The sequence below is a fragment of the Hyla sarda genome, unplaced genomic scaffold (assembly GCF_029499605.1).
Source record: "Hyla sarda isolate aHylSar1 unplaced genomic scaffold, aHylSar1.hap1 scaffold_1501, whole genome shotgun sequence".
In the NCBI taxonomy this organism is placed as follows: domain Eukaryota; kingdom Metazoa; phylum Chordata; class Amphibia; order Anura; family Hylidae; genus Hyla; species Hyla sarda.
This window is the reverse complement of record NW_026608135.1, coordinates 1-26,188: the sequence shown is the minus strand read 5'-3', so window position 1 is coordinate 26,188 and position 26,188 is coordinate 1. Positions and strand designations below refer to the sequence as shown.

At 39.0% G+C, this 26,188-nt stretch overlaps 45 non-coding genes across 45 annotated transcripts; 22 read left to right on the top strand and 23 right to left on the bottom strand.

Annotated features, from left to right (window-relative positions):
- Positions 1-222: 222 nt before the first annotated feature.
- Positions 223-295, bottom strand: TRNAF-GAA (transfer RNA phenylalanine (anticodon GAA)). The gene has a single exon. It is a non-coding gene; the product is annotated as a tRNA-Phe (tRNA).
- Positions 296-1,028: 733 nt separating this feature from the next.
- TRNAL-CAG (transfer RNA leucine (anticodon CAG)) lies at positions 1,029-1,111 on the top strand. The gene has a single exon. It is a non-coding gene; the product is annotated as a tRNA-Leu (tRNA).
- Positions 1,112-1,678: 567 nt separating this feature from the next.
- On the bottom strand, positions 1,679-1,751 carry TRNAF-GAA (transfer RNA phenylalanine (anticodon GAA)). Its single transcript has one exon. It is a non-coding gene; the product is annotated as a tRNA-Phe (tRNA).
- Positions 1,752-1,903: 152 nt separating this feature from the next.
- TRNAL-CAG (transfer RNA leucine (anticodon CAG)) lies at positions 1,904-1,986 on the top strand. Its single transcript has one exon. It is a non-coding gene; the product is annotated as a tRNA-Leu (tRNA).
- Positions 1,987-2,563: 577 nt separating this feature from the next.
- On the bottom strand, positions 2,564-2,636 carry TRNAF-GAA (transfer RNA phenylalanine (anticodon GAA)). The gene has a single exon. It is a non-coding gene; the product is annotated as a tRNA-Phe (tRNA).
- A 153-nt stretch (positions 2,637-2,789) lies between these two features.
- Positions 2,790-2,872, top strand: TRNAL-CAG (transfer RNA leucine (anticodon CAG)). The gene has a single exon. It is a non-coding gene; the product is annotated as a tRNA-Leu (tRNA).
- Positions 2,873-3,449: 577 nt separating this feature from the next.
- On the bottom strand, positions 3,450-3,522 carry TRNAF-GAA (transfer RNA phenylalanine (anticodon GAA)). The gene has a single exon. It is a non-coding gene; the product is annotated as a tRNA-Phe (tRNA).
- A 152-nt stretch (positions 3,523-3,674) lies between these two features.
- Positions 3,675-3,757, top strand: TRNAL-CAG (transfer RNA leucine (anticodon CAG)). The gene has a single exon. It is a non-coding gene; the product is annotated as a tRNA-Leu (tRNA).
- Positions 3,758-4,334: 577 nt separating this feature from the next.
- Positions 4,335-4,407, bottom strand: TRNAF-GAA (transfer RNA phenylalanine (anticodon GAA)). Its single transcript has one exon. It is a non-coding gene; the product is annotated as a tRNA-Phe (tRNA).
- A 1,268-nt stretch (positions 4,408-5,675) lies between these two features.
- TRNAF-GAA (transfer RNA phenylalanine (anticodon GAA)) lies at positions 5,676-5,748 on the bottom strand. The gene has a single exon. It is a non-coding gene; the product is annotated as a tRNA-Phe (tRNA).
- Positions 5,749-6,560: 812 nt separating this feature from the next.
- On the bottom strand, positions 6,561-6,633 carry TRNAF-GAA (transfer RNA phenylalanine (anticodon GAA)). Its single transcript has one exon. It is a non-coding gene; the product is annotated as a tRNA-Phe (tRNA).
- Positions 6,634-6,785: 152 nt separating this feature from the next.
- TRNAL-CAG (transfer RNA leucine (anticodon CAG)) lies at positions 6,786-6,868 on the top strand. Its single transcript has one exon. It is a non-coding gene; the product is annotated as a tRNA-Leu (tRNA).
- A 577-nt stretch (positions 6,869-7,445) lies between these two features.
- Positions 7,446-7,518, bottom strand: TRNAF-GAA (transfer RNA phenylalanine (anticodon GAA)). Its single transcript has one exon. It is a non-coding gene; the product is annotated as a tRNA-Phe (tRNA).
- Positions 7,519-7,670: 152 nt separating this feature from the next.
- On the top strand, positions 7,671-7,753 carry TRNAL-CAG (transfer RNA leucine (anticodon CAG)). Its single transcript has one exon. It is a non-coding gene; the product is annotated as a tRNA-Leu (tRNA).
- A 577-nt stretch (positions 7,754-8,330) lies between these two features.
- Positions 8,331-8,403, bottom strand: TRNAF-GAA (transfer RNA phenylalanine (anticodon GAA)). The gene has a single exon. It is a non-coding gene; the product is annotated as a tRNA-Phe (tRNA).
- Positions 8,404-8,555: 152 nt separating this feature from the next.
- On the top strand, positions 8,556-8,638 carry TRNAL-CAG (transfer RNA leucine (anticodon CAG)). Its single transcript has one exon. It is a non-coding gene; the product is annotated as a tRNA-Leu (tRNA).
- A 577-nt stretch (positions 8,639-9,215) lies between these two features.
- Positions 9,216-9,288, bottom strand: TRNAF-GAA (transfer RNA phenylalanine (anticodon GAA)). Its single transcript has one exon. It is a non-coding gene; the product is annotated as a tRNA-Phe (tRNA).
- Positions 9,289-9,440: 152 nt separating this feature from the next.
- Positions 9,441-9,523, top strand: TRNAL-CAG (transfer RNA leucine (anticodon CAG)). Its single transcript has one exon. It is a non-coding gene; the product is annotated as a tRNA-Leu (tRNA).
- Positions 9,524-10,100: 577 nt separating this feature from the next.
- TRNAF-GAA (transfer RNA phenylalanine (anticodon GAA)) lies at positions 10,101-10,173 on the bottom strand. Its single transcript has one exon. It is a non-coding gene; the product is annotated as a tRNA-Phe (tRNA).
- Positions 10,174-11,442: 1,269 nt separating this feature from the next.
- On the bottom strand, positions 11,443-11,515 carry TRNAF-GAA (transfer RNA phenylalanine (anticodon GAA)). Its single transcript has one exon. It is a non-coding gene; the product is annotated as a tRNA-Phe (tRNA).
- Positions 11,516-11,667: 152 nt separating this feature from the next.
- Positions 11,668-11,750, top strand: TRNAL-CAG (transfer RNA leucine (anticodon CAG)). The gene has a single exon. It is a non-coding gene; the product is annotated as a tRNA-Leu (tRNA).
- Positions 11,751-12,327: 577 nt separating this feature from the next.
- TRNAF-GAA (transfer RNA phenylalanine (anticodon GAA)) lies at positions 12,328-12,400 on the bottom strand. The gene has a single exon. It is a non-coding gene; the product is annotated as a tRNA-Phe (tRNA).
- A 152-nt stretch (positions 12,401-12,552) lies between these two features.
- Positions 12,553-12,635, top strand: TRNAL-CAG (transfer RNA leucine (anticodon CAG)). The gene has a single exon. It is a non-coding gene; the product is annotated as a tRNA-Leu (tRNA).
- A 577-nt stretch (positions 12,636-13,212) lies between these two features.
- TRNAF-GAA (transfer RNA phenylalanine (anticodon GAA)) lies at positions 13,213-13,285 on the bottom strand. Its single transcript has one exon. It is a non-coding gene; the product is annotated as a tRNA-Phe (tRNA).
- A 1,270-nt stretch (positions 13,286-14,555) lies between these two features.
- TRNAF-GAA (transfer RNA phenylalanine (anticodon GAA)) lies at positions 14,556-14,628 on the bottom strand. Its single transcript has one exon. It is a non-coding gene; the product is annotated as a tRNA-Phe (tRNA).
- An 812-nt stretch (positions 14,629-15,440) lies between these two features.
- Positions 15,441-15,513, bottom strand: TRNAF-GAA (transfer RNA phenylalanine (anticodon GAA)). Its single transcript has one exon. It is a non-coding gene; the product is annotated as a tRNA-Phe (tRNA).
- A 152-nt stretch (positions 15,514-15,665) lies between these two features.
- TRNAL-CAG (transfer RNA leucine (anticodon CAG)) lies at positions 15,666-15,748 on the top strand. Its single transcript has one exon. It is a non-coding gene; the product is annotated as a tRNA-Leu (tRNA).
- A 577-nt stretch (positions 15,749-16,325) lies between these two features.
- TRNAF-GAA (transfer RNA phenylalanine (anticodon GAA)) lies at positions 16,326-16,398 on the bottom strand. The gene has a single exon. It is a non-coding gene; the product is annotated as a tRNA-Phe (tRNA).
- A 152-nt stretch (positions 16,399-16,550) lies between these two features.
- On the top strand, positions 16,551-16,633 carry TRNAL-CAG (transfer RNA leucine (anticodon CAG)). Its single transcript has one exon. It is a non-coding gene; the product is annotated as a tRNA-Leu (tRNA).
- Positions 16,634-17,210: 577 nt separating this feature from the next.
- Positions 17,211-17,283, bottom strand: TRNAF-GAA (transfer RNA phenylalanine (anticodon GAA)). The gene has a single exon. It is a non-coding gene; the product is annotated as a tRNA-Phe (tRNA).
- A 152-nt stretch (positions 17,284-17,435) lies between these two features.
- Positions 17,436-17,518, top strand: TRNAL-CAG (transfer RNA leucine (anticodon CAG)). The gene has a single exon. It is a non-coding gene; the product is annotated as a tRNA-Leu (tRNA).
- Positions 17,519-18,095: 577 nt separating this feature from the next.
- On the bottom strand, positions 18,096-18,168 carry TRNAF-GAA (transfer RNA phenylalanine (anticodon GAA)). The gene has a single exon. It is a non-coding gene; the product is annotated as a tRNA-Phe (tRNA).
- A 148-nt stretch (positions 18,169-18,316) lies between these two features.
- On the top strand, positions 18,317-18,399 carry TRNAL-CAG (transfer RNA leucine (anticodon CAG)). The gene has a single exon. It is a non-coding gene; the product is annotated as a tRNA-Leu (tRNA).
- Positions 18,400-18,975: 576 nt separating this feature from the next.
- Positions 18,976-19,048, bottom strand: TRNAF-GAA (transfer RNA phenylalanine (anticodon GAA)). Its single transcript has one exon. It is a non-coding gene; the product is annotated as a tRNA-Phe (tRNA).
- A 120-nt stretch (positions 19,049-19,168) lies between these two features.
- TRNAL-CAG (transfer RNA leucine (anticodon CAG)) lies at positions 19,169-19,251 on the top strand. Its single transcript has one exon. It is a non-coding gene; the product is annotated as a tRNA-Leu (tRNA).
- Positions 19,252-20,052: 801 nt separating this feature from the next.
- TRNAL-CAG (transfer RNA leucine (anticodon CAG)) lies at positions 20,053-20,135 on the top strand. The gene has a single exon. It is a non-coding gene; the product is annotated as a tRNA-Leu (tRNA).
- Positions 20,136-20,712: 577 nt separating this feature from the next.
- Positions 20,713-20,785, bottom strand: TRNAF-GAA (transfer RNA phenylalanine (anticodon GAA)). The gene has a single exon. It is a non-coding gene; the product is annotated as a tRNA-Phe (tRNA).
- A 152-nt stretch (positions 20,786-20,937) lies between these two features.
- On the top strand, positions 20,938-21,020 carry TRNAL-CAG (transfer RNA leucine (anticodon CAG)). Its single transcript has one exon. It is a non-coding gene; the product is annotated as a tRNA-Leu (tRNA).
- Positions 21,021-21,597: 577 nt separating this feature from the next.
- On the bottom strand, positions 21,598-21,670 carry TRNAF-GAA (transfer RNA phenylalanine (anticodon GAA)). The gene has a single exon. It is a non-coding gene; the product is annotated as a tRNA-Phe (tRNA).
- Positions 21,671-22,417: 747 nt separating this feature from the next.
- Positions 22,418-22,500, top strand: TRNAL-CAG (transfer RNA leucine (anticodon CAG)). Its single transcript has one exon. It is a non-coding gene; the product is annotated as a tRNA-Leu (tRNA).
- Positions 22,501-23,301: 801 nt separating this feature from the next.
- On the top strand, positions 23,302-23,384 carry TRNAL-CAG (transfer RNA leucine (anticodon CAG)). The gene has a single exon. It is a non-coding gene; the product is annotated as a tRNA-Leu (tRNA).
- Positions 23,385-24,172: 788 nt separating this feature from the next.
- On the top strand, positions 24,173-24,255 carry TRNAL-CAG (transfer RNA leucine (anticodon CAG)). The gene has a single exon. It is a non-coding gene; the product is annotated as a tRNA-Leu (tRNA).
- Positions 24,256-25,043: 788 nt separating this feature from the next.
- On the top strand, positions 25,044-25,126 carry TRNAL-CAG (transfer RNA leucine (anticodon CAG)). The gene has a single exon. It is a non-coding gene; the product is annotated as a tRNA-Leu (tRNA).
- Positions 25,127-25,715: 589 nt separating this feature from the next.
- TRNAF-GAA (transfer RNA phenylalanine (anticodon GAA)) lies at positions 25,716-25,788 on the bottom strand. Its single transcript has one exon. It is a non-coding gene; the product is annotated as a tRNA-Phe (tRNA).
- A 152-nt stretch (positions 25,789-25,940) lies between these two features.
- Positions 25,941-26,023, top strand: TRNAL-CAG (transfer RNA leucine (anticodon CAG)). The gene has a single exon. It is a non-coding gene; the product is annotated as a tRNA-Leu (tRNA).
- The last annotated feature ends 165 nt before the right edge of the window (positions 26,024-26,188 follow it).

The following is a 26,188-nucleotide window of genomic DNA, read 5'->3' as shown; positions in this document are numbered from 1 at the left end:
TTTTCATGTGTAAAAATGTCTCTTTTTATAAAGAAAAAAAAACTTCAAAATTTTCAAAATGAAAACCAAACACTGTACTGGCATGAAATGCTAACGGGATATGTAAAACAATTTTCTCCACAATGCAAAATAGTGCCTATGAGGTATATTAACTAAGCTGCTAAAACTCTAAACGCATCAACGACTTAACTTACTTCAGTTGATTTTGAGACATAAGGAAACTGCCGAAACCCGGGATCGAACCAGGGACCTTTAGATCTTCAGTCTAACGCTCTCCCAACTGAGCTATTTCGGCTAATACACCTAGTTGACAGTAGTGTTGAGCGGCATAGGCCATATTCGAATTCGCGAATATTCGCGAATATATGGACGAATATTCGTCATATATTCGCGAATATTCGCATATTCGTTATGTCCTAGTTTTATTTTCGCATATGCGAATATTCGTGTATGCGAAATTCGCGAATGCGAAAATTAACATAAGTGAATATTGGCATATGCAAAGTTAACACGTGCGAAAATTCGCATATGCGAAAATTAGATATGCAAATTTTCGCACGCCAGTCTCACATAGTAGTATTACAGTCTTCTTTACACCACACAAGCTGGAAGCAGAGAGGGATGATCACTGTGAAGAAAAAAAAAAAAAAAAACAATATTCGTAATTACGAATATATAGCGCTATATTCGCGAAATTCGCGAATTCGCGAATATGCGATATTCGCGAATAATATTCGAATTGCGAATATTCGCGAGCAACACTAGTTGACAGATGGTGGTGTAGGGCACAGTGTTGTAAAATGTCCCCAACGAAACCCGGGATCGAACCAGGGACCTTTAGATCTTCAGTCTAACGCTCTCCCAACTGAGCTATTTCGGCTAATACACCTAGTTGACAGATGGTGGTGTAGGGCACAGTGTTGTAAAATGTCCCGAACGATAGGGATGTTTTTTCATGTGTTAAAACAACGGTTTTACAGCTCGCATGGCTTCTTTTTTGCATTGGTGGAGATGTAAAACAAAGCAAAGTCAGGATGGCCGAGCGGTCTAAGGCGCTGCGTTCAGGTCGCAGTCTCCTCTGGAGGCGTGGGTTCGAATCCCACTTCTGACAGATGTTTTTTATATAGAGACTAAAAATCTTCAAAAAATTTCAGAATGAAAACTACACACTGTACTGGCATGGAATGCTAACGGGATTTGTAAAATTATATTCACCACAATGCAACATAGGGCTTTTGAGGTATTTTACCTAAGCTGCCAAAACTCTAAACGCATCAACGATTTAACTCACTTTAGTGGATTTTGAGTTAAAATGAAACTGCTGAAACCAAGGATCAAAGCAGTCAAACGCTCTCCCAACAGAGCTAGTTCAGCTAACACACTTAGTGCATTGATGGTTGTGTAGATGGTTGTGTAGAGCACAGCATAGTAAGATGTCCCCAATAATAGGAATGGTTTTTCATGTGTAAAAATGTCTCTTTTTATAAAGAAAAAAAAACTTCTAAATTTTCAAAATGAAAACCAAACACTGTACTGGCATGAAATGCTAACGGGATATGTAAAACAATTTTCTCCACAATGCAAAATAGTGCCTATGAGGTATATTAACTAAGCTGCTAAAACTCTAAACGCATCAACGACTTAACTTACTTCAGTTGATTTTGAGACATAAGGAAACTGCCGAAACCCGGGATCAAACCAGGGACCTTTAGATCTTCAGTCTAACGCTCTCCCAACTGAGCTATTTCGGCTAATACACCTAGTTGACAGATGGTGGTGTAGGGCACAGTGTTGTAAAATGTCCCCAACGATAGGGATGTTTTTTCATGTGTTAAAACAACGGTTTTACAGCTCGCATGGCTTCTTTTTTTTTCGCATTGGTGGAGGTGTAATACAAAGGAAAGTCAGGATGGCCGAGCGGTCTAAGGCGCTGCGATCAGGTCGCAGTCTCCTCTGGAGGCGTGGGTTCGAATCCCACTTCTGACAGATGTTTTTTATATAGAGACTAAAAATCTTCAAAAAATTTCGGAATGAAAACTACACACTGTACTGGCATGGAATGCTAACGGGATTTGTAAAATTATATTCACCACAATGCAACATAGGGCTTTTGAGGTATTTTACCTAAGCTGCCAAAACTCTAAACGCATCAACGATTTAACTCACTTTAGTGGATTTTGAGTTAAAATGAAACTGCTGAAACCAAGGATCAAAGCAGGGATATTTAGTCAAAAGCTCTCCCAACAGAGCTAGTTCAGCTAACACACTTAGTGCATTGATGGTTGTGTAGATGGTTGTGTAGAGCACAGCATAGTAAGATGTCCCCAATAATAGGAATGGTTTTTCATGTGTAAAAATGTCTCTTTTTATAAAGAAAAAAAAACTTCAAAATTTTCAAAATGAAAACCAAACACTGTACTGGCATGAAATGCTAACGGGATATGTAAAACAATTTTCTCCACAATGCAAAATAGTGCCTATGAGGTATATTAACTAAGCTGCTAAAACTCTAAACGCATCAACGACTTAACTTACTTCAGTTGATTTTGAGACATAAGGAAACTGCCGAAACCCGGGATCAAACCAGGGACCTTTAGATCTTCAGTCTAACGCTCTCCCAACTGAGCTATTTCGGCTAATACACCTAGTTGACAGATGGTGGTGTAGGGCACAGTGTGGTAAAATGTCCCCAACGATAGGGATGTTTTTTCATGTGTTAAAACAACGGTTTTACAGCTCGCATGGCTTCTTTTTTTTTTTGCATTGGTGGAGGTGTAATAGAAAGCAAAGTCAGGATGGCCGAGCGGTCTAAGGCGCTGCGTTCAGGTCGCAGTCTCCTCTGGAGGCGTGGGTTCGAATCCCACTTCTGACAGATGTTTTTTATATAGAGACTAAAAATCTTCAAAAAATTTCAGAATGAAAACTACACACTGTACTGGCATGGAATGCTAACGGGATTTGTAAAATTATATTCACCACAATGCAACATAGGGCTTTTGAGGTATTTTACCTAAGCTGCCAAAACTCTAAACGCATCAACGATTTAACTCACTTTTGTGGATTTTGAGTTAAAATGAAACTGCTGAAACCAAGGATCAAAGCAGGGATATTTAGTCAAACGCTCTCCAAACAGAGCTAGTTCAGCTAACACACTTAGTGCATTGATGGTTGTGTAGATGGTTGTGTAGAGCACAGCATTGTAAGATGTCCCCAATAATAGGAATGGTTTTTCATGTGTAAAAATGTCTCTTTTTATAAAGAAAAAAAAACTTCAAAATTTTCAAAATGAAAACCAAACACTGTACTGGCATGAAATGCTAACGGGATATGTAAAACAATTTTCTCCACAATGCAAAATAGTGCCTATGAGGTATATTAACTAAGCTGCTAAAACTCTAAACGCATCAACGACTTAACTTACTTCAGTTGATTTTGAGACATAAGGAAACTGCCGAAACCCGGGATCGAACCAGGGACCTTTAGATCTTCAGTCTAACGCTCTCCCAACTGAGCTATTTCGGCTAATACACCTAGTTGACAGATGGTGGTGTAGGGCACAGTGTGGTAAAATGTCCCCAACGATAGGGATGTTTTTTCATGTGTTAAAACAACGGTTTTACAGCTCGCATGGCTTCTTTTTTTTTTGCATTGGTGGAGGTGTAATACAAAGCAAAGTCAGGATGGCCGAGCGGTCTAAGGCGCTGCGTTCAGGTCGCAGTCTCCTCTGGAGGCGTGGGTTCGAATCCCACTTCTGACAGATGTTTTTTATATAGAGACTAAAAATCTTCAAAAAATTTCAGAATGAAAACTACACACTGTACTGGCATGGAATGCTAACAGGATTTGTAAAATTATATTCACCACAATGCAACATAGGGCTTTTGAGGTATTTTACCTAAGCTGCCAAAACTCTAAACGCATCAACGATTTAACTCACTTTAGTGGATTTTGAGTTAAAATGAAACTGCTGAAACCAAGGATCAAAGCAGGGATATTTAGTCAAACGCTCTCCAAACAGAGCTAGTTCAGCTAACACACTTAGTGCATTGATGGTTGTGTAGATGGTTGTGTAGAGCACAGCATTGTAAGATGTCCCCAATAATAGGAATGGTTTTTCATGTGTAAAAATGTCTCTTTTTATAAAGAAAAAAAAACTTCAAAATTTTCAAAATGAAAACCAAACACTGTACTGGCATGAAATGCTAACGGGATATGTAAAACAATTTTCTCCACAATGCAAAATAGTGCCTATGAGGTATATTAACTAAGCTGCTAAAACTCTAAACGCATCAACGACTTAACTTACTTCAGTTGATTTTGAGACATAAGGAAACTGCCGAAACCCAGGATCGAACCAGGGACCTTTAGATCTTCAGTCTAACGCTCTCCCAACTGAGCTATTTCGGCTAATCCACCTAGTTGACAGTAGTGTTGAGCGGCATAGGCCATATTCGAATTCGCGAATATTCGCGAATATATGGACGAATATTCGTCATATATTCGCGAATATTCGCATATTCGTTATGTCCTAGTTTTATTTTCGCATATGCGAATATTCGTGTATGCGAAATTCGCGAATGCGAAAATTAACATAAGTGAATATTGGCATATGCAAAGTTAACACGTGCGAAAATTCGCATATGCGAAAATTAGATATGCAAATTTTCGCACGCCAGTCTCACATAGTAGTATTACAGTCTTCTTTACACCACACAAGCTGGAAGCAGAGAGGGATGATCACTGTGAAGAAAAAAAAAAAAAAAAAAAAAAAAAAAAACAATATTCGTAATTACGAATATATAGCGCTATATTCGCGAAATTCGCGAATTCGCGAATATGCGATATTCGCGAATAATATTCGAATTGCGAATATTCGCGAGCAACACTAGTTGACAGATGGTGGTGTAGGGCACAGTGTTGTAAAATGTCCCGAACGATAGGGATGTTTTTTCATGTGTTAAAACAACGGTTTTACAGCTCGCATGGCTTCTTTTTTGCATTGGTGGAGATGTAATACAAAGCAAAGTCAGGATGGCCGAGCGGTCTAAGGCGCTGCGTTCAGGTCGCAGTCTCCTCTGGAGGCGTGGGTTCGAATTCTACTTCTGACAGATGTTTTTTATATAGAGACTAAAAATCTTCAAAAAATTTCAGAATGAAAACTACACACTGTACTGGCATGGAATGCTAACGGGATTTGTAAAATTATATTCACCACAATGCAACATAGGGCTTTTGAGGTATTTTACCTAAGCTGCCAAAACTCTAAACGCATCAACGATTTAACTCACTTTAGTGGATTTTGAGTTAAAATGAAACTGCTGAAACCAAGGATCAAAGCAGTCAAACGCTCTCCCAACAGAGCTAGTTCAGCTAACACACTTAGTGCATTGATGGTTGTGTAGATGGTTGTGTAGAGCACAGCATAGTAAGATGTCCCCAATAATAGGAATGGTTTTTCATGTGTAAAAATGTCTCTTTTTATAAAGAAAAAAAAACTTCTAAATTTTCAAAATGAAAACCAAACACTGTACTGGCATGAAATGCTAACGGGATATGTAAAACAATTTTCTCCACAATGCAAAATAGTGCCTATGAGGTATATTAACTAAGCTGCTAAAACTCTAAACGCATCAACGACTTAACTTACTTCAGTTGATTTTGAGACATAAGGAAACTGCCGAAACCCGGGATCAAACCAGGGACCTTTAGATCTTCAGTCTAACACTCTCCCAACTGAGCTATTTCGGCTAATACACCTAGTTGACAGATGGTGGTGTAGGGCACAGTGTTGTAAAATGTCCCCAACGATAGGGATGTTTTTTCATGTGTTAAAACAACGGTTTTACAGCTCGCATGGCTTCTTTTTTTTTCGCATTGGTGGAGGTGTAATACAAAGGAAAGTCAGGATGGCCGAGCGGTCTAAGGCGCTGCGATCAGGTCACAGTCTCCTCTGGAGGCGTGGGTTCGAATCCCACTTCTGACAGATGTTTTTTATATAGAGACTAAAAATCTTCAAAAAATTTCGGAATGAAAACTACACACTGTACTGGCATGGAATGCTAACGGGATTTGTAAAATTATATTCACCACAATGCAACATAGGGCTTTTGAGGTATTTTACCTAAGCTGCCAAAACTCTAAACGCATCAACGATTTAACTCACTTTAGTGGATTTTGAGTTAAAATGAAACTGCTGAAACCAAGGATCAAAGCAGGGATATTTAGTCAAAAGCTCTCCCAACAGAGCTAGTTCAGCTAACACACTTAGTGCATTGATGGTTGTGTAGATGGTTGTGTAGAGCACAGCATAGTAAGATGTCCCCAATAATAGGAATGGTTTTTCATGTGTAAAAATGTCTCTTTTTATAAAGAAAAAAAAACTTCAAAATTTTCAAAATGAAAACCAAACACTGTACTGGCATGAAATGCTAACGGGATATGTAAAACAATTTTCTCCACAATGCAAAATAGTGCCTATGAGGTATATTAACTAAGCTGCTAAAACTCTAAACGCATCAACGACTTAACTTACTTCAGTTGATTTTGAGACATAAGGAAACTGCCGAAACCCGGGATCAAACCAGGGACCTTTAGATCTTCAGTCTAACGCTCTCCCAACTGAGCTATTTCGGCTAATACACCTAGTTGACAGATGGTGGTGTAGGGCACAGTGTGGTAAAATGTCCCCAACGATAGGGATGTTTTTTCATGTGTTAAAACAACGGTTTTACAGCTCGCATGGCTTCTTTTTTTTTTGCATTGGTGGAGGTGTAATAGAAAGCAAAGTCAGGATGGCCGAGCGGTCTAAGGCGCTGCGTTCAGGTCGCAGTCTCCTCTGGAGGCGTGGGTTCGAATCCCACTTCTGACAGATGTTTTTTATATAGAGACTAAAAATCTTCAAAAAATTTCAGAATGAAAACTACACACTGTACTGGCATGGAATGCTAACGGGATTTGTAAAATTATATTCACCACAATGCAACATAGGGCTTTTGAGGTATTTTACCTAAGCTGCCAAAACTCTAAACGCATCAACGATTTAACTCACTTTAGTGGATTTTGAGTTAAAATGAAACTGCTGAAACCAAGGATCAAAGCAGGGATATTTAGTCAAACGCTCTCCAAACAGAGCTAGTTCAGCTAACACACTTAGTGCATTGATGGTTGTGTAGATGGTTGTGTAGAGCACAGCATTGTAAGATGTCCCCAATAATAGGAATGGTTTTTCATGTGTAAAAATGTCTCTTTTTATAAAGAAAAAAAAACTTCAAAATTTTCAAAATGAAAACCAAACACTGTACTGGCATGAAATGCTAACGGGATATGTAAAACAATTTTCTCCACAATGCAAAATAGTGCCTATGAGGTATATTAACTAAGCTGCTAAAACTCTAAACGCATCAACGACTTAACTTACTTCAGTTGATTTTGAGACATAAGGAAACTGCCGAAACCCGGGATCGAACCAGGGACCTTTAGATCTTCAGTCTAACGCTCTCCCAACTGAGCTATTTCGGCTAATACACCTAGTTGACAGATGGTGGTGTAGGGCACAGTGTTGTAAAATGTCCCCAACGATAGGGATGTTTTTTCATGTGTTAAAACAACGGTTTTACAGCTCGCATGGCTTCTTTTTTTTTCGCATTGGTGGAGGTGTAATACAAAGGAAAGTCAGGATGGCCGAGCGGTCTAAGGCGCTGCGATCAGGTCGCAGTCTCCTCTGGAGGCGTGGGTTCGAATCCCACTTCTGACAGATGTTTTTTATATAGAGACTAAAAATCTTCAAAAAATTTCGGAATGAAAACTACACACTGTACTGGCATGGAATGCTAACGGGATTTGTAAAATTATATTCACCACAATGCAACATAGGGCTTTTGAGGTATTTTACCTAAGCTGCCAAAACTCTAAACGCATCAACGATTTAACTCACTTTAGTGGATTTTGAGTTAAAATGAAACTGCTGAAACCAAGGATCAAAGCAGGGATATTTAGTCAAACGCTCTCCCAACAGAGCTAGTTCAGCTAACACACTTAGTGCATTGATGGTTGTGTAGATGGTTGTGTAGAGCACAGCATAGTAAGATGTCCCCAATAATAGGAATGGTTTTTCATGTGTAAAAATGTCTCTTTTTATAAAGAAAAAAAAACTTCAAAATTTTCAAAATGAAAACCAAACACTGTACTGGCATGAAATGCTAACGGGATATGTAAAACAATTTTCTCCACAATGCAAAATAGTGCCTATGAGGTATATTAACTAAGCTGCTAAAACTCTAAACGCATCAACGACTTAACTTACTTCAGTTGATTTTGAGACATAAGGAAACTGCCGAAACCCGGGATCAAACCAGGGACCTTTAGATCTTCAGTCTAACGCTCTCCCAACTGAGCTATTTCGGCTAATACACCTAGTTGCCAGATGGTGGTGTAGGGCACAGTGTGGTAAAATGTCCCCAACGATAGGGATGTTTTTTCATGTGTTAAAACAACGGTTTTACAGCTCGCATGGCTTCTTTTTTTTTTGCATTGGTGGAGGTGTAATACAAAGCAAAGTCAGGATGGCCGAGCGGTCTAAGGCGCTGCGTTCAGGTCGCAGTCTCCTCTGGAGGCGTGGGTTCGAATCCCACTTCTGACAGATGTTTTTTATATAGAGACTAAAAATCTTCAAAAAATTTCAGAATGAAAACTACACACTGTACTGGCATGGAATGCTAACGGGATTTGTAAAATTATATTCACCACAATGCAACATAGGGCTTTTGAGGTATTTTACCTAAGCTGCCAAAACTCTAAACGCATCAACGATTTAACTCACTTTAGTGGATTTTGAGTTAAAATGAAACTGCTGAAACCAAGGATCAAAGCAGGGATATTTAGTCAAACGCTCTCCAAACAGAGCTAGTTCAGCTAACACACTTAGTGCATTGACGGTTGTGTAGATGGTTGTGTAGAGCACAGCATTGTAAGATGTCCCCAATAATAGGAATGGTTTTTCATGTGTAAAAATGTCTCTTTTTATAAAGAAAAAAAAACTTCAAAATTTTCAAAATGAAAACCAAACACTGTACTGGCATGAAATGCTAACCGGATATGTAAAACAATTTTCTCCACAATGCAAAATAGTGCCTTTGAGGTATATTAACTAAGCTGCTAAAACTCTAAACGCATCAACGACTTAACTTACTTCAGTTGATTTTGAGACATAAGGAAACTGCCGAAACCCGGGATCGAACCAGGGACCTTTAGATCTTCAGTCTAACGCTCTCCCAACTGAGCTATTTCGGCTAATACACCTAGTTGACAGATGGTGGTGTAGGGCACAGTGTGGTAAAATGTCCCCAACGATAGGGATGTTTTTTCATGTGTTAAAACAACGGTTTTACAGCTCGCATGGCTTCTTTTTTTTTTGCATTGGTGGAGGTGTAATACAAAGCAAAGTCAGGATGGCCGAGCGGTCTAAGGCGCTGCGTTCAGGTCGCAGTCTCCTCTGGAGGCGTGGGTTCGAATCCCACTTCTGACAGATGTTTTTTATATAGAGACTAAAAATCTTCAAAAAATTTCAGAATGAAAACTACACACTGTACTGGCATGGAATGCTAACAGGATTTGTAAAATTATATTCACCACAATGCAACATAGGGCTTTTGAGGTATTTTACCTAAGCTGCCAAAACTCTAAACGCATCAACGATTTAACTCACTTTAGTGGATTTTGAGTTAAAATGAAACTGCTGAAACCAAGGATCAAAGCAGGGATATTTAGTCAAACGCTCTCCAAACAGAGCTAGTTCAGCTAACACACTTAGTGCATTGATGGTTGTGTAGATGGTTGTGTAGAGCACAGCATTGTAAGATGTCCCCAATAATAGGAATGGTTTTTCATGTGTAAAAATGTCTCTTTTTATAAAGAAAAAAAAACTTCAAAATTTTCAAAATGAAAACCAAACACTGTACTGGCATGAAATGCTAACGGGATATGTAAAACAATTTTCTCCACAATGCAAAATAGTGCCTATGAGGTATATTAACTAAGCTGCTAAAACTCTAAACGCATCAACGACTTAACTTACTTCAGTTGATTTTGAGACATAAGGAAACTGCCGAAACCCAGGATCGAACCAGGGACCTTTAGATCTTCAGTCTAACGCTCTCCCAACTGAGCTATTTCGGCTAATCCACCTAGTTGACAGTAGTGTTGAGCGGCATAGGCCATATTCGAATTCGCGAATATTCGCGAATATATGGACGAATATTCGTCATATATTCGCGAATATTCGCATATTCGTTATGTCCTAGTTTTATTTTCGCATATGCGAATATTCGTGTATGCGAAATTCGCGAATGCGAAAATTAACATAAGTGAATATTGGCATATGCAAAGTTAACACGTGCGAAAATTCGCATATGCGAAAATTAGATATGCAAATTTTCGCACGCCAGTCTCACATAGTAGTATTACAGTCTTCTTTACACCACACAAGCTGGAAGCAGAGAGGGATGATCACTGTGAAGAAAAAAAAAAAAAAAAAAAAAAAAAAAAAACAATATTCGTAATTACGAATATATAGCGCTATATTCGCGAAATTCGCGAATTCGCGAATATGCGATATTCGCGAATAATATTCGAATTGCGAATATTCGCGAGCAACACTAGTTGACAGATGGTGGTGTAGGGCACAGTGTTGTAAAATGTCCCGAACGATAGGGATGTTTTTTCATGTGTTAAAACAACGGTTTTACAGCTCGCATGGCTTCTTTTTTGCATTGGTGGAGATGTAATACAAAGCAAAGTCAGGATGGCCGAGCGGTCTAAGGCGCTGCGTTCAGGTCGCAGTCTCCTCTGGAGGCGTGGGTTCGAATTCTACTTCTGACAGATGTTTTTTATATAGAGACTAAAAATCTTCAAAAAATTTCAGAATGAAAACTACACACTGTACTGGCATGGAATGCTAACGGGATTTGTAAAATTATATTCACCACAATGCAACATAGGGCTTTTGAGGTATTTTACCTAAGCTGCCAAAACTCTAAACGCATCAACGATTTAACTCACTTTAGTGGATTTTGAGTTAAAATGAAACTGCTGAAACCAAGGATCAAAGCAGTCAAACGCTCTCCCAACAGAGCTAGTTCAGCTAACACACTTAGTGCATTGATGGTTGTGTAGATGGTTGTGTAGAGCACAGCATAGTAAGATGTCCCCAATAATAGGAATGGTTTTTCATGTGTAAAAATGTCTCTTTTTATAAAGAAAAAAAAACTTCAAAATTTTCAAAATGAAAACCAAACACTGTACTGGCATGAAATGCTAACGGGATATGTAAAACAATTTTCTCCACAATGCAAAATAGTGCCTATGAGGTATATTAACTAAGCTGCTAAAACTCTAAACGCATCAACGACTTAACTTACTTCAGTTGATTTTGAGACATAAGGAAACTGCCGAAACCCGGGATCAAACCAGGGACCTTTAGATCTTCAGTCTAACGCTCTCCCAACTGAGCTATTTCGGCTAATACACCTAGTTGCCAGATGGTGGTGTAGGGCACAGTGTGGTAAAATGTCCCCAACGATAGGGATGTTTTTTCATGTGTTAAAACAACGGTTTTACAGCTCGCATGGCTTCTTTTTTTTTTGCATTGGTGGAGGTGTAATACAAAGCAAAGTCAGGATGGCCGAGCGGTCTAAGGCGCTGCGTTCAGGTCGCAGTCTCCTCTGGAGGCGTGGGTTCGAATCCCACTTCTGACAGATGTTTTTTATATAGAGACTAAAAATCTTCAAAAAATTTCAGAATGAAAACTACACACTGTACTGGCATGGAATGCTAACGGGATTTGTAAAATTATATTCACCACAATGCAACATAGGGCTTTTGAGGTATTTTACCTAAGCTGCCAAAACTCTAAACGCATCAACGATTTAACTCACTTTAGTGGATTTTGAGTTAAAATGAAACTGCTGAAACCAAGGATCAAAGCAGGGATATTTAGTCAAACGCTCTCCAAACAGAGCTAGTTCAGCTAACACACTTAGTGCATTGACGGTTGTGTAGATGGTTGTGTAGAGCACAGCATTGTAAGATGTCCCCAATAATAGGAATGGTTTTTCATGTGTAAAAATGTCTCTTTTTATAAAGAAAAAAAAACTTCAAAATTTTCAAAATGAAAACCAAACACTGTACTGGCATGAAATGCTAACCGGATATGTAAAACAATTTTCTCCACAATGCAAAATAGTGCCTTTGAGGTATATTAACTAAGCTGCTAAAACTCTAAACGCATCAACGACTTAACTTACTTCAGTTGATTTTGAGACATAAGGAAACTGCCGAAACCCGGGATCGAACCAGGGACCTTTAGATCTTCAGTCTAACGCTCTCCCAACTGAGCTATTTCGGCTAATACACCTAGTTGACAGATGGTGGTGTAGGGCACAGTGTGGTAAAATGTCCCCAACGATAGGGATGTTTTTTCATGTGTTAAAACAACGGTTTTACAGCTCGCATGGCTTCTTTTTTTTTTGCATTGGTGGAGGTGTAATACAAAGCAAAGTCAGGATGGCCGAGCGGTCTAAGGCGCTGCGTTCAGGTCGCAGTCTCCTCTGGAGGCGTGGGTTCGAATCCCACTTCTGACAGATGTTTTTTATATAGAGACTAAAAATCTTCAAAAAATTTCAGAATGAAAACTACACACTGTACTGGCATGGAATGCTAACAGGATTTGTAAAATTATATTCACCACAATGCAACATAGGGCTTTTGAGGTATTTTACCTAAGCTGCCAAAACTCTAAACGCATCAACGATTTAACTCACTTTAGTGGATTTTGAGTTAAAATGAAACTGCTGAAACCAAGGATCAAAGCAGGGATATTTAGTCAAACGCTCTCCAAACAGAGCTAGTTCAGCTAACACACTTAGTGCATTGATGGTTGTGTAGATGGTTGTGTAGAGCACAGCATTGTAAGATGTCCCCAATAATAGGAATGGTTTTTCATGTGTAAAAATGTCTCTTTTTATAAAGAAAAAAAAACTTCAAAATTTTCAAAATGAAAACCAAACACTGTACTGGCATGAAATGCTAACGGGATATGTAAAACAATTTTCTCCACAATGCAAAATAGTGCCTATGAGGTATATTAACTAAGCTGCTAAAACTCTAAACGCATCAACGACTTAACTTACTTCAGTTGATTTTGAGACATAAGGAAACTGCCGAAACCCAGGATCGAACCAGGGACCTTTAGATCTTCAGTCTAACGCTCTCCCAACTGAGCTATTTCGGCTAATCCACCTAGTTGACAGTAGTGTTGAGCGGCATAGGCCATATTCGAATTCGCGAATATTCGCGAATATATGGACGAATATTCGTCATATATTCGCGAATATTCGCATATTCGTTATGTCCTAGTTTTATTTTCGCATATGCGAATATTCGTGTATGCGAAATTCGCGAATGCGAAAATTAACATAAGTGAATATTGGCATATGCAAAGTTAACACGTGCGAAAATTCGCATATGCGAAAATTAGATATGCAAATTTTCGCACGCCAGTCTCACATAGTAGTATTACAGTCTTCTTTACACCACACAAGCTGGAAGCAGAGAGGGATGATCACTGTGAAGAAAAAAAAAAAAAAAAAAAAAAAAAAAAAAACAATATTCGTAATTACGAATATATAGCGCTATATTCGCGAAATTCGCGAATTCGCGAATATGCGATATTCGCGAATAATATTCGAATTGCGAATATTCGCGAGCAACACTAGTTGACAGATGGTGGTGTAGGGCACAGTGTTGTAAAATGTCCCGAACGATAGGGATGTTTTTTCATGTGTTAAAACAACGGTTTTACAGCTCGCATGGCTTCTTTTTTGCATTGGTGGAGATGTAATACAAAGCAAAGTCAGGATGGCCGAGCGGTCTAAGGCGCTGCGTTCAGGTCGCAGTCTCCTCTGGAGGCGTGGGTTCGAATTCTACTTCTGACAGATGTTTTTTATATAGAGACTAAAAATCTTCAAAAAATTTCAGAATGAAAACTACACACTGTACTGGCATGGAATGCTAACGGGATTTGTAAAATTATATTCACCACAATGCAACATAGGGCTTTTGAGGTATTTTACCTAAGCTGCCAAAACTCTAAACGCATCAACGATTTAACTCACTTTAGTGGATTTTGAGTTAAAATGAAACTGCTGAAACCAAGGATCAAAGCAGTCAAACGCTCTCCCAACAGAGCTAGTTCAGCTAACACACTTAGTGCATTGATGGTTGTGTAGATGGTTGTGTAGAGCACAGCATAGTAAGATGTCCCCAATAATAGGAATGGTTTTTCATGTGTAAAAATGTCTCTTTTTATAAAGAAAAAAAAACTTCTAAATTTTCAAAATGAAAACCAAACACTGTACTGGCATGAAATGCTAACGGGATATGTAAAACAATTTTCTCCACAATGCAAAATAGTGCCTATGAGGTATATTAACTAAGCTGCTAAAACTCTAAACGCATCAACGACTTAACTTACTTCAGTTGATTTTGAGACATAAGGAAACTGCCGAAACCCGGGATCAAACCAGGGACCTTTAGATCTTCAGTCTAACACTCTCCCAACTGAGCTATTTCGGCTAATACACCTAGTTGACAGATGGTGGTGTAGGGCACAGTGTTGTAAAATGTCCCCAACGATAGGGATGTTTTTTCATGAGTTAAAACAACGGTTTTACAGCTCGCATGGCTTCTTTTTTTTTCGCATTGGTGGAGGTGTAATACAAAGGAAAGTCAGGATGGCCGAGCGGTCTAAGGCGCTGCGATCAGGTCACAGTCTCCTCTGGAGGCGTGGGTTCGAATCCCACTTCTGACAGATGTTTTTTATATAGAGACTAAAAATCTTCAAAAAATTTCGGAATGAAAACTACACACTGTACTGGCATGGAATGCTAACGGGATTTGTAAAATTATATTCACCACAATGCAACATAGGGCTTTTGAGGTATTTTACCTAAGCTGCCAAAACTCTAAACGCATCAACGATTTAACTCACTTTAGTGGATTTTGAGTTAAAATGAAACTGCTGAAACCAAGGATCAAAGCAGGGATATTTAGTCAAAAGCTCTCCCAACAGAGCTAGTTCAGCTAACACACTTAGTGCATTGATGGTTGTGTAGATGGTTGTGTAGAGCACAGCATAGTAAGATGTCCCCAATAATAGGAATGGTTTTTCATGTGTAAAAATGTCTCTTTTTATAAAGAAAAAAAAACTTCAAAATTTTCAAAATGAAAACCAAACACTGTACTGGCATGAAATGCTAACGGGATATGTAAAACAATTTTCTCCACAATGCAAAATAGTGCCTATGAGGTATATTAACTAAGCTGCTAAAACTCTAAACGCATCAACGACTTAACTTACTTCAGTTGATTTTGAGACATAAGGAAACTGCCGAAACCCGGGATCAAACCAGGGACCTTTAGATCTTCAGTCTAACGCTCTCCCAACTGAGCTATTTCGGCTAATACACCTAGTTGACAGATGGTGGTGTAGGGCACAGTGTGGTAAAATGTCCCCAACGATAGGGATGTTTTTTCATGTGTTAAAACAACGGTTTTACAGCTCGCATGGCTTCTTTTTTTTTTGCATTGGTGGAGGTGTAATAGAAAGCAAAGTCAGGATGGCCGAGCGGTCTAAGGCGCTGCGTTCAGGTCGCAGTCTCCTCTGGAGGCGTGGGTTCGAATCCCACTTCTGACAGATGTTTTTTATATAGAGACTAAAAATCTTCAAAAAATTTCAGAATGAAAACTACACACTGTACTGGCATGGAATGCTAACGGGATTTGTAAAATTATATTCACCACAATGCAACATAGGGCTTTTGAGGTATTTTACCTAAGCTGCCAAAACTCTAAACGCATCAACGATTTAACTCACTTTAGTGGATTTTGAGTTAAAATGAAACTGCTGAAACCAAGGATCAAAGCAGGGATATTTAGTCAAACGCTCTCCAAACAGAGCTAGTTCAGCTAACACACTTAGTGCATTGATGGTTGTGTAGATGGTTGTGTAGAGCACAGCATTGTAAGATGTCCCCAATAATAGGAATGGTTTTTCATGTGTAAAAATGTCTCTTTTTATAAAGAAAAAAAAACTTCAAAATTTTCAAAATGAAAACCAAACACTGTACTGGCATGAAATGCTAACGGGATATGTAAAACAATTTTCTCCACAATGCAAAATAGTGCCTATGAGGTATATTAACTAAGCTGCTAAAACTCTAAACGCATCAACGACTTAACTTACTTCAGTTGATTTTGAGACATAAGGAAACTGCCGAAACCCGGGATCGAACCAGGGACCTTTAGATCTTCAGTCTAACGCTCTCCCAACTGAGCTATTTCGGCTAATACACCTAGTTGACAGATGGTGGTGTAGGGCACAGTGTTGTAAAATGTCCCCAACGATAGGGATGTTTTTTCATGTGTTAAAACAACGGTTTTACAGCTCGCATGGCTTCTTTTTTTTTCGCATTGGTGGAGGTGTAATACAAAGGAAAGTCAGGATGGCCGAGCGGTCTAAGGCGCTGCGATCAGGTCGCAGTCTCCTCTGGAGGCGTGGGTTCGAATCCCACTTCTGACAGATGTTTTTTATATAGAGACTAAAAATCTTCAAAAAATTTCGGAATGAAAACTACACACTGTACTGGCATGGAATGCTAACGGGATTTGTAAAATTATATTCACCACAATGCAACATAGGGCTTTTGAGGTATTTTACCTAAGCTGCCAAAACTCTAAACGCATCAACGATTTAACTCACTTTAGTGGATTTTGAGTTAAAATGAAACTGCTGAAACCAAGGATCAAAGCAGGGATATTTAGTCAAACGCTCTCCCAACAGAGCTAGTTCAGCTAACACACTTAGTGCATTGATGGTTGTGTAGATGGTTGTGTAGAGCACAGCATAGTAAGATGTCCCCAATAATAGGAATGGTTTTTCATGTGTAAAAATGTCTCTTTTTATAAAGAAAAAAAAACTTCAAAATTTTCAAAATGAAAACCAAACACTGTACTGGCATGAAATGCTAACGGGATATGTAAAACAATTTTCTCCACAATGCAAAATAGTGCCTATGAGGTATATTAACTAAGCTGCTAAAACTCTAAACGCATCAACGACTTAACTTACTTCAGTTGATTTTGAGACATAAGGAAACTGCCGAAACCCGGGATCAAACCAGGGACCTTTAGATCTTCAGTCTAACGCTCTCCCAACTGAGCTATTTCGGCTAATACACCTAGTTGACAGATGGTGGTGTAGGGCACAGTGTGGTAAAATGTCCCCAACGATAGGGATGTTTTTTCATGTGTTAAAACAACGGTTTTACAGCTCGCATGGCTTCTTTTTTTTTTGCATTGGTGGAGGTGTAATACAAAGCAAAGTCAGGATGGCCGAGCGGTCTAAGGCGCTGCGTTCAGGTCGCAGTCTCCTCTGGAGGCGTGGGTTCGAATCCCACTTCTGACAGATGTTTTTTATATAGAGACTAAAAATCTTCAAAAAATTTCAGAATGAAAACTACACACTGTACTGGCATGGAATGCTAACGGGATTTGTAAAATTATATTCACCACAATGCAACATAGGGCTTTTGAGGTATTTTACCTAAGCTGCCAAAACTCTAAACGCATCAACGATTTAACTCACTTTAGTGGATTTTGAGTTAAAATGAAACTGCTGAAACCAAGGATCAAAGCAGGGATATTTAGTCAAACGCTCTCCAAACAGAGCTAGTTCAGCTAACACACTTAGTGCATTGACGGTTGTGTAGATGGTTGTGTAGAGCACAGCATTGTAAGATGTCCCCAATAATAGGAATGGTTTTTCATGTGTAAAAATGTCTCTTTTTATAAAGAAAAAAAAACTTCAAAATTTTCAAAATGAAAACCAAACACTGTACTGGCATGAAATGCTAACCGGATATGTAAAACAATTTTCTCCACAATGCAAAATAGTGCCTTTGAGGTATATTAACTAAGCTGCTAAAACTCTAAACGCATCAACGACTTAACTTACTTCAGTTGATTTTGAGACATAAGGAAACTGCCGAAACCCGGGATCGAACCAGGGACCTTTAGATCTTCAGTCTAACGCTCTCCCAACTGAGCTATTTCGGCTAATACACCTAGTTGACAGATGGTGGTGTAGGGCACAGTGTTGTAAAATGTCCCGAACGATAGGGATGTTTTTTCATGTGTTAAAACAACGGTTTTACAGCTCGCATGGCTTCTTTTTTGCATTGGTGGAGATGTAATACAAAGCAAAGTCAGGATGGCCGAGCGGTCTAAGGCGCTGCGTTCAGGTCGCAGTCTCCTCTGGAGGCGTGGGTTCGAATCCCACTTCTGACAGATGTTTTTTATATAGAGACTAAAAATCTTCAAAAAATTTCAGAATGAAAACTACACACTGTACTGGCATGGAATGCTAACGGGATTTGTAAAATTATATTCACCACAATGCAACATAGGGCTTTTGAGGTATTTAACCTAAGCTGCCAAACTCTAAACGCATCAACGATTTAACTCACTTTAGTGGATTTTGAGTTAAAATGAAACTGCTGAAACCAAGGATCAAAGCAGGGATATTTAGTCAAACGCTCTCCCAACAGAGCTAGTTCAGCTAACATACTTAGTGCATTGATGGTTGTGTAGATGGTTGTGTAGAGCACAGCATTGTAAGATGTCCCCAATAATAGGAATGGTTTTTCATGTGTAAAAATGTCTCTTTTTATAAAGAAAAAAAAACTTCAAAATTTTCAAAATGAAAACCAAACACTGTACTGGCATGAAATGCTAACGGGATATGTAAAACAATTTTCTCCACAATGCAAAATAGTGCCTATGAGGTATATTAACTAAGCTGCTAAAACTCTAAACGCATCAACGACTTAACTTACTTCAGTTGATTTTGAGACATAAGGAAACTGCTGAAACCCGGGATCGAACCAGGGACCTTTAGATCTTCAGTCTAACGCTCTCCCAACTGAGCTATTTCGGCTAATACACAGTGTTGTAAAATGTCCCCAACGATAGGGATGTTTTTTCATGTGTTAACACAACGGTTTTACAGCTCGCATGGCTTCTTTTTTGCATTGGTGGAGATGTAATACAAAGCAAAGTCAGGATGGCCGAGCGGTCTAAGGCGCTGCGTTCAGGTCGCAGTCTCCTCTGGAGGCGTGGGTTCGAATCCCACTTCTGACAGATGTTTTTTATATAGAGACTAAAAATCTTCAAAAAATTTCAGAATGAAAACTACACACTGTACTGGCATGGAATGCTAACGGGATTTGTAAAATTATATTCACCACAATGCAACATAGGGCTTTTGAGGTATTTAACCTAAGCTGCCAAACTCTAAACGCATCAACGATTTAACTCACTTTAGTGGATTTTGAGTTAAAATGAAACTGCTGAAACCAAGGATCAAAGCAGGGATATTTAGTCAAACGCTCTCCCAACAGAGCTGGTTCAGCTAACACACTTAGTGCATTGATGGTTGTGTAGATGGTTGTGTAGAGCACAGCATAGTAAGATGTCCCCAATAATAGGAATGGTTTTTCATGTGTAAAAATGTCTCTTTTTATAAAGAAAAAAAAACTTCAAAATTTTCAAAATGAAAACCAAACACTGTACTGGCATGAAATGCTAACCGGATATGTAAAACAATTTTCTCCACAATGCAAAATAGTGCCTTTGAGGAATATTAACTAAGCTGCTAAAACTCTAAACGCATCAACGACTTAACTTACTTCAGTTGATTTTGAGACATAAGGAAACTGCCGAAACCCGGGACTGAACCAGGGACCTTTAGATCTTCAGTCTAACGCTCTCCCAACTGAGCTATTTCGGCTAATACACCTAGTTGACAGATGGTGGTGTAGGGCACAGTGTTGTAAAATGTCCCCAACGATAGGGATGTTTTTTCATGTGTTAAAACAACGGTTTTACAGCTCGCATGGCTTCTTTTTTTTTCGCATTGGTGGAGGTGTAATACAAAGGAAAGTCAGGATGGCCGAGCGGTCTAAGGTGCTGCGTTCAGGTCGCAGTCTCCTCTGGAGGCGTGGGTTCGAATCCCACTTCTGACAGATGTTTTTTATATAGAGACTAAAAATCTTCAAAAAATTTCGGAATGAAAACTACACACTGTACTGGCATGGAATGCTAACGGGATTTGTAAAATTATATTCACCACAATGCAACATAGGGCTTTTGAGGTATTTTACCTAAGCTGCCAAAACTCTAAACGCATCAACGATTTAACTCACTTTAGTGGATTTTGAGTTAAAATGAAACTGCTGAAACCAAGGATCAAAGCAGGGATATTTAGTCAAACGCTCTCCCAACAGAGCTAGTTCAGCTAACACACTTAGTGCATTGATGGTTGTGTAGATGGTTGTGTAGAGCACAGCATTGTAAGATGTCCCCAATAATAGGAATGGTTTTTCATGTGTAAAAATGTCTCTTTTTATAAAGAAAAAAAAACTTGAAAATTTTCAAAATGAAAACCAAACACTGTACTGGCATGAAATGCTAACGGGATATGTAAAACAATTTTCTCCACAATGCAAAATAGTGCCTATGAGGTATATTAACTAAGCTGCTAAAACTCTAAACGCATCAACGACTTAACTTACTTCAGTTGATTTTGAGACATAAAGAAACTGCCGAAACCCGGGATCGAACCAGGGACCTTTAGATCTTCAGTCTAACGCTCTCCCAAATGAGCTATTTCGGCTAATACACCTAGTTGACAGATGGTGGTGTAGGGCACAGTGTTGTAAAATGTCCCCAACGATAGGGATGTTTTTTCATGTGTTAAAACAACGGTTTTACAGCTCGCATGGCTTCTTTTTTTTTCGCATTGGTGGAGGTGTAATACAAAGGAAAGTCAGGATGGCCGAGCGGTCTAAGGCGCTGCGATCAGGTCGCAGTCTCCTCTGGAGGCGTGGGTTCGAATCCCACTTCTGACAGATGTTTTTTATATAGAGACTAAAAATCTTCAAAAAATTTCGGAATGAAAACTACACACTGTACTGGCATGGAATGCTAACGGGATTTGTAAAATTATATTCACCACAATGCAACATAGGGCTTTTGAGGTATTTTACCTAAGCTGCCAAAACTCTAAACGCATCAACGATTTAACTCACTTTAGTGGATTTTGAGTTAAAATGAAACTGCTGAAACCAAGGATCAAAGCAGGGATATTTAGTCAAAAGCTCTCCCAACAGAGCTAGTTCAGCTAACACACTTAGTGCATTGATGGTTGTGTAGATGGTTGTGTAGAGCACAGCATAGTAAGATGTCCCCAATAATAGGAATGGTTTTTCATGTGTAAAAATGTCTCTTTTTATAAAGAAAAAAAAACTTCAAAATTTTCAAAATGAAAACCAAACACTGTACTGGCATGAAATGCTAACGGGATATGTAAAACAATTTTCTCCACAATGCAAAATAGTGCCTATGAGGTATATTAACTAAGCTGCTAAAACTCTAAACGCATCAACGACTTAACTTACTTCAGTTGATTTTGAGACATAAGGAAACTGCCGAAACCCGGGATCGAACCAGGGACCTTTAGATCTTCAGTCTAACGCTCTCCCAACTGAGCTATTTCGGCTAATACACCTAGTTGACAGTAGTGTTGAGTGGCATAGGCCATATTCGAATTCGCGAATATTCGCGAATATATGGACGAATATTCGTCATATATTCGCGAATATTCGCATATTCGTTATGTCCTAGTTTTATTTTCGCATATGCGAATATTCGTGTATGCGAAATTCGCGAATGCGAAAATTAACATAAGTGAATATTGGCATATGCAAAGTTAACACGTGCGAAAATTCGCATATGCGAAAATTAGATATGCGAATTTTCGCACGCCAGTCTCACAAAGTAGTATAACAGTCTTCTTTACACCACACAAGCTGGAAGCAGAGAGGGATGATCACTGTGAAGAAAAAAAAAAAAAAAAAAAAAAAAAAAAAAACAATATTCGTAATTACGAATATATAGCGCTATATTCGCGAAATTCGCGAATTCGCGAATATGCGATATTCGCGAATAATATTCGAATTGCGAATATTCGCGAGCAACACTAGTTGACAGATGGTGGTGTAGGGCACAGTGTTGTAAAATGTCCCCAACTAAACCCGGGATCGAACCAGGGACCTTTAGATCTTCAGTCTAACGCTCTCCCAACTGAGCTATTTCGGCTAATACACCTAGTTGACAGATGGTGGTGTAGGGCACAGTGTTGTAAAATGTCCCGAACGATAGGGATGTTTTTTCATGTGTTAAAACAACGGTTTTACAGCTCGCATGGCTTCTTTTTTGCATTGGTGGAGATGTAATACAAAGCAAAGTCAGGATGGCCGAGCGGTCTAAGGCGCTGCGTTCAGGTCGCAGTCTCCTCTGGAGGCGTGGGTTTGAATCCCACTTCTGACAGATGTTTTTTATACAGAGACTAAAAATCTTCAAAAAATTTCAGAATGAAAACTACACACTGTACTGGCATGGAATGCTAACGGGATTTGTAAAATTATATTCACCACAATGCAACATAGGGCTTTTGAGGTATTTTACCTAAGCTGCCAAAACTCTAAACGCATCAACGATTTAACTCACTTTAGTGGATTTTGAGTTAAAATGAAACTGCTGAAACCAAGGATCAAAGCAGGGATATTTAGTCAAACGCTCTCCCAACAGAGCTAGTTCAGCTAACACACTTATTGCATTGACGGTGTGTAGATGGTTGTGTAGAGCACAGCATTGTAAGATGTCCCCAATAATAGGAATGGTTTTTCATGTGTAAAAATGTCTCTTTTTATAAAGAAAAAAAAACTTCAAAATTTTCAAAATGAAAACCAAACACTGTACTGGCATGAAATGCTAACGGGATATGTAAAACAATTTTCTCCACAATGCAAAATAGTGCCTATGAGGTATATTAACTAAGCTGCTAAAACTCTAAACGCATCAACGACTTAACTTACTTCAGTTGATTTTGAGACATAAGGAAACTGCCGAAACCCGGCATCAAACCAGGGACCTTTAGATCTTCAGTCTAACGCTCTCCCAACTGAGCTATTTCGGCTAATTCACCTAGTTGACAGATGGTGGTGTAGGGCACAGTGTTGTAAAATGTCCCCAACGATAGGGATGTTTTTTCATGTGTTAAAACAACGGTTTTACAGCTCGCATGGCTTCTTTTTTTTTTGCATTGGTGGAGGTGTAAAACAAAGCAAAGTCAGGATGGCCGAGCGGTCTAAGGCGCTGCGTTCAGGTCGCAGTCTCCTCTGGAGGCGTGGGTTCGAGTCCCACTTCTGACAGATGTTTTTTATATAGAGACTAAAAATCTTCAAAAAATTTCAGAATGAAAACTACACACTGTACTGGCATGGAATGCTAACGGGATTTGTAAAATTATATTCACCACAATGCAACATAGGGCTTTTGAGGTATTTTACCTAAGCTGCCAAAACTCTAAACGCATCAACGATTTAACTCACTTTAGTGGATTTTGAGTTAAAATGAAACTGCTGAAACCAAGGATCAAAGCAGTCAAACGCTCTCCCAACAGAGCTAGTTCAGCTAACACACTTAGTGCATTGACGGTTGTGTAGATGGTTGTGTAGAGCACAGCATTGTAAGATGTCCCCAATAATAGGAATGGTTTTTCATGTGTAAAAATGTCTCTTTTTATAAAGAAAAAAAAACTTCAAAATTTTCAAAATGAAAACCAAACACTATACTGGCATGAAATGCTAACCGGATATGTAAAACAATTTTCTCCACAATGCAAAATAGTGCCTTTGAGGTATATTAACTAAGCTGCTAAAACTCTAAACGCATCAACGACTTAACTTACTTCAGTTGATTTTGAGACATAAGGAAACTGCCGAAACCCAGGATCGAACCAGGGACCTTTAGATCTTCAGTCTAACGCTCTCCCAACTGAGCTATTTCAGCTAATACACCTAGTTGACAGATGGTGGTGTAGGGCACAGTGTTGTAAAATGTCCCCAACGATAGGGATGTTTTTTCATGTGTTAAAACATCGGTTTTACAGCTCGCATGGCTTCTTTTTTGCATTGGTGGAGATGTAATACAAAGCAAAGTCAGGATGGCCGAGCGGTCTAAGGCGCGGCGTTCAGGTCGCAGTCTCCTCTGGAGGCGTGGGTTCGAATCCCACTTCTGACAGATGTTTTTTATATAGAGACTAAAAATCTTCAAAAAATTTCAGAATGAAAACTACACACTGTACTGGCATGGAATGCTAACGGGATTTGTAAAATTATATTCACCACAATGCAACATAGGGCTTTTGAGGTATTTTACCTAAGCTGCCAAAACTCTAAACGCATCAACGATTTAACTCACTTTAGTGGATTTTGAGTTAAAATGAAACGGCTGAAACCAAGGATCAAAGCAGTCAAACGCTCTCCCAACAGAGCTAGTTCAGCTAACACACTTAGTGCATTGACGGTTGTGTAGATGGTTGTGTAGAGCACAGCATTGTAAGATGTCCCCAATAATAGGAATGGTTTTTCATGTGTAAAAATGTCTCTTTTTATAAAGAAAAAAAAACTTCAAAATTTTCAAAATGAAAACCAAACACTGTACTGGCATGAAATGCTAACCGGATATGTAAAACAATTTTCTCCACAATGCAAAATAGTGCCTTTGAGGTATATTAACTAAGCTGCTAAAACTCTAAACGCATCAACGACTTAACTTACTTCAGTTGATTTTGAGACATAAGGAAACTGCCGAAACCCAGGATCGAACCAGGGACCTTTAGATCTTCAGTCTAACGCTCTCCCAACTGAGCTATTTCAGCTAATACACCTAGTTGACAGATGGTGGTGTAGGGCACAGTGTTGTAAAATGTCCCCAACGATAGGGATGTTTTTTCATGTGTTAAAACATCGGTTTTACAGCTCGCATGGCTTCTTTTTTGCATTGGTGGAGATGTAATACAAAGCAAAGTCAGGATGGCCGAGCGGTCTAAGGCGCTGCGTTCAGGTCGCAGTCTCCTCTGGAGGCGTGGGTTTGAATCCCACTTCTGACAGATGTTTTTTATATAGAGACTAAAAATCTTCAAAAAATTTCAGAATGAAAACTACACACTGTACTGGCATGGAATGCTAACGGGATTTGTAAAATTATATTCACCACAATGCAACATAGGGCTTTTGAGGTATTTTACCTAAGCTGCCAAAACTCTAAACGCATCAACGATTTAACTCACTTTAGTGGATTTTGAGTTAAAATGAAACTGCTGAAACCAAGGATCAAAGCAGGGATATTTAGTCAAACGCTCTCCCAACAGAGCTAGTTCAGCTAACACACTTAGTGCATTGATGGTTGTGTAGATGGTTGTGTAGATGGTTGTGTAGAGCACAGCATTGTAAGATGTCCCCAATAATAGGAATGGTTTTTCATGTGTAAAAATGTCTCTTTTTATAAAGAAAAAAAAACTTCAAAATTTTCAAAATGAAAACCAAACACTGTACTGGCATGAAATGCTAACGGGATATGTAAAACAATTTTCTCCACAATGCAAAATAGTGCCTATGAGGTATATTAACTAAGCTGCTAAAACTCTAAACGCATCAACGACTTAACTTACTTCAGTTGATTTTGAGACATAAGGAAACTGCCGAAACCCGGGATCGAACCAGGGACCTTTAGATCTTCAGTCTAACGCTCTCCCAACTGAGCTATTTCGGCTAATACACCTAGTTGACAGATGGTGGCATAGGGCACAGTGTTGTAAAATGTCCCCAACGATAGGGATGTTTTTTCATGTGTTAAAACAACGGTTTTACAGCTCGCATGGCTTCTTTTTTTTTCGCATTGGTGGAGGTGTAATACAAAGGAAAGTCAGGATGGCCGAGCGGTCTAAGGTGCTGCGTTCAGGTCGCAGTCTCCTCTGGAGGCGTGGGTTCGAATCCCACTTCTGACAGATGTTTTTTATATAGAGACTAAAAATCTTCAAAAAATTTCGGAATGAAAACTACACACTGTACTGGCATGGAATGCTAACGGGATTTGTAAAATTATATTCACCACAATGCAACATAGGGCTTTTGAGGTATTTTACCTAAGCTGCCAAAACTCTAAACGCATC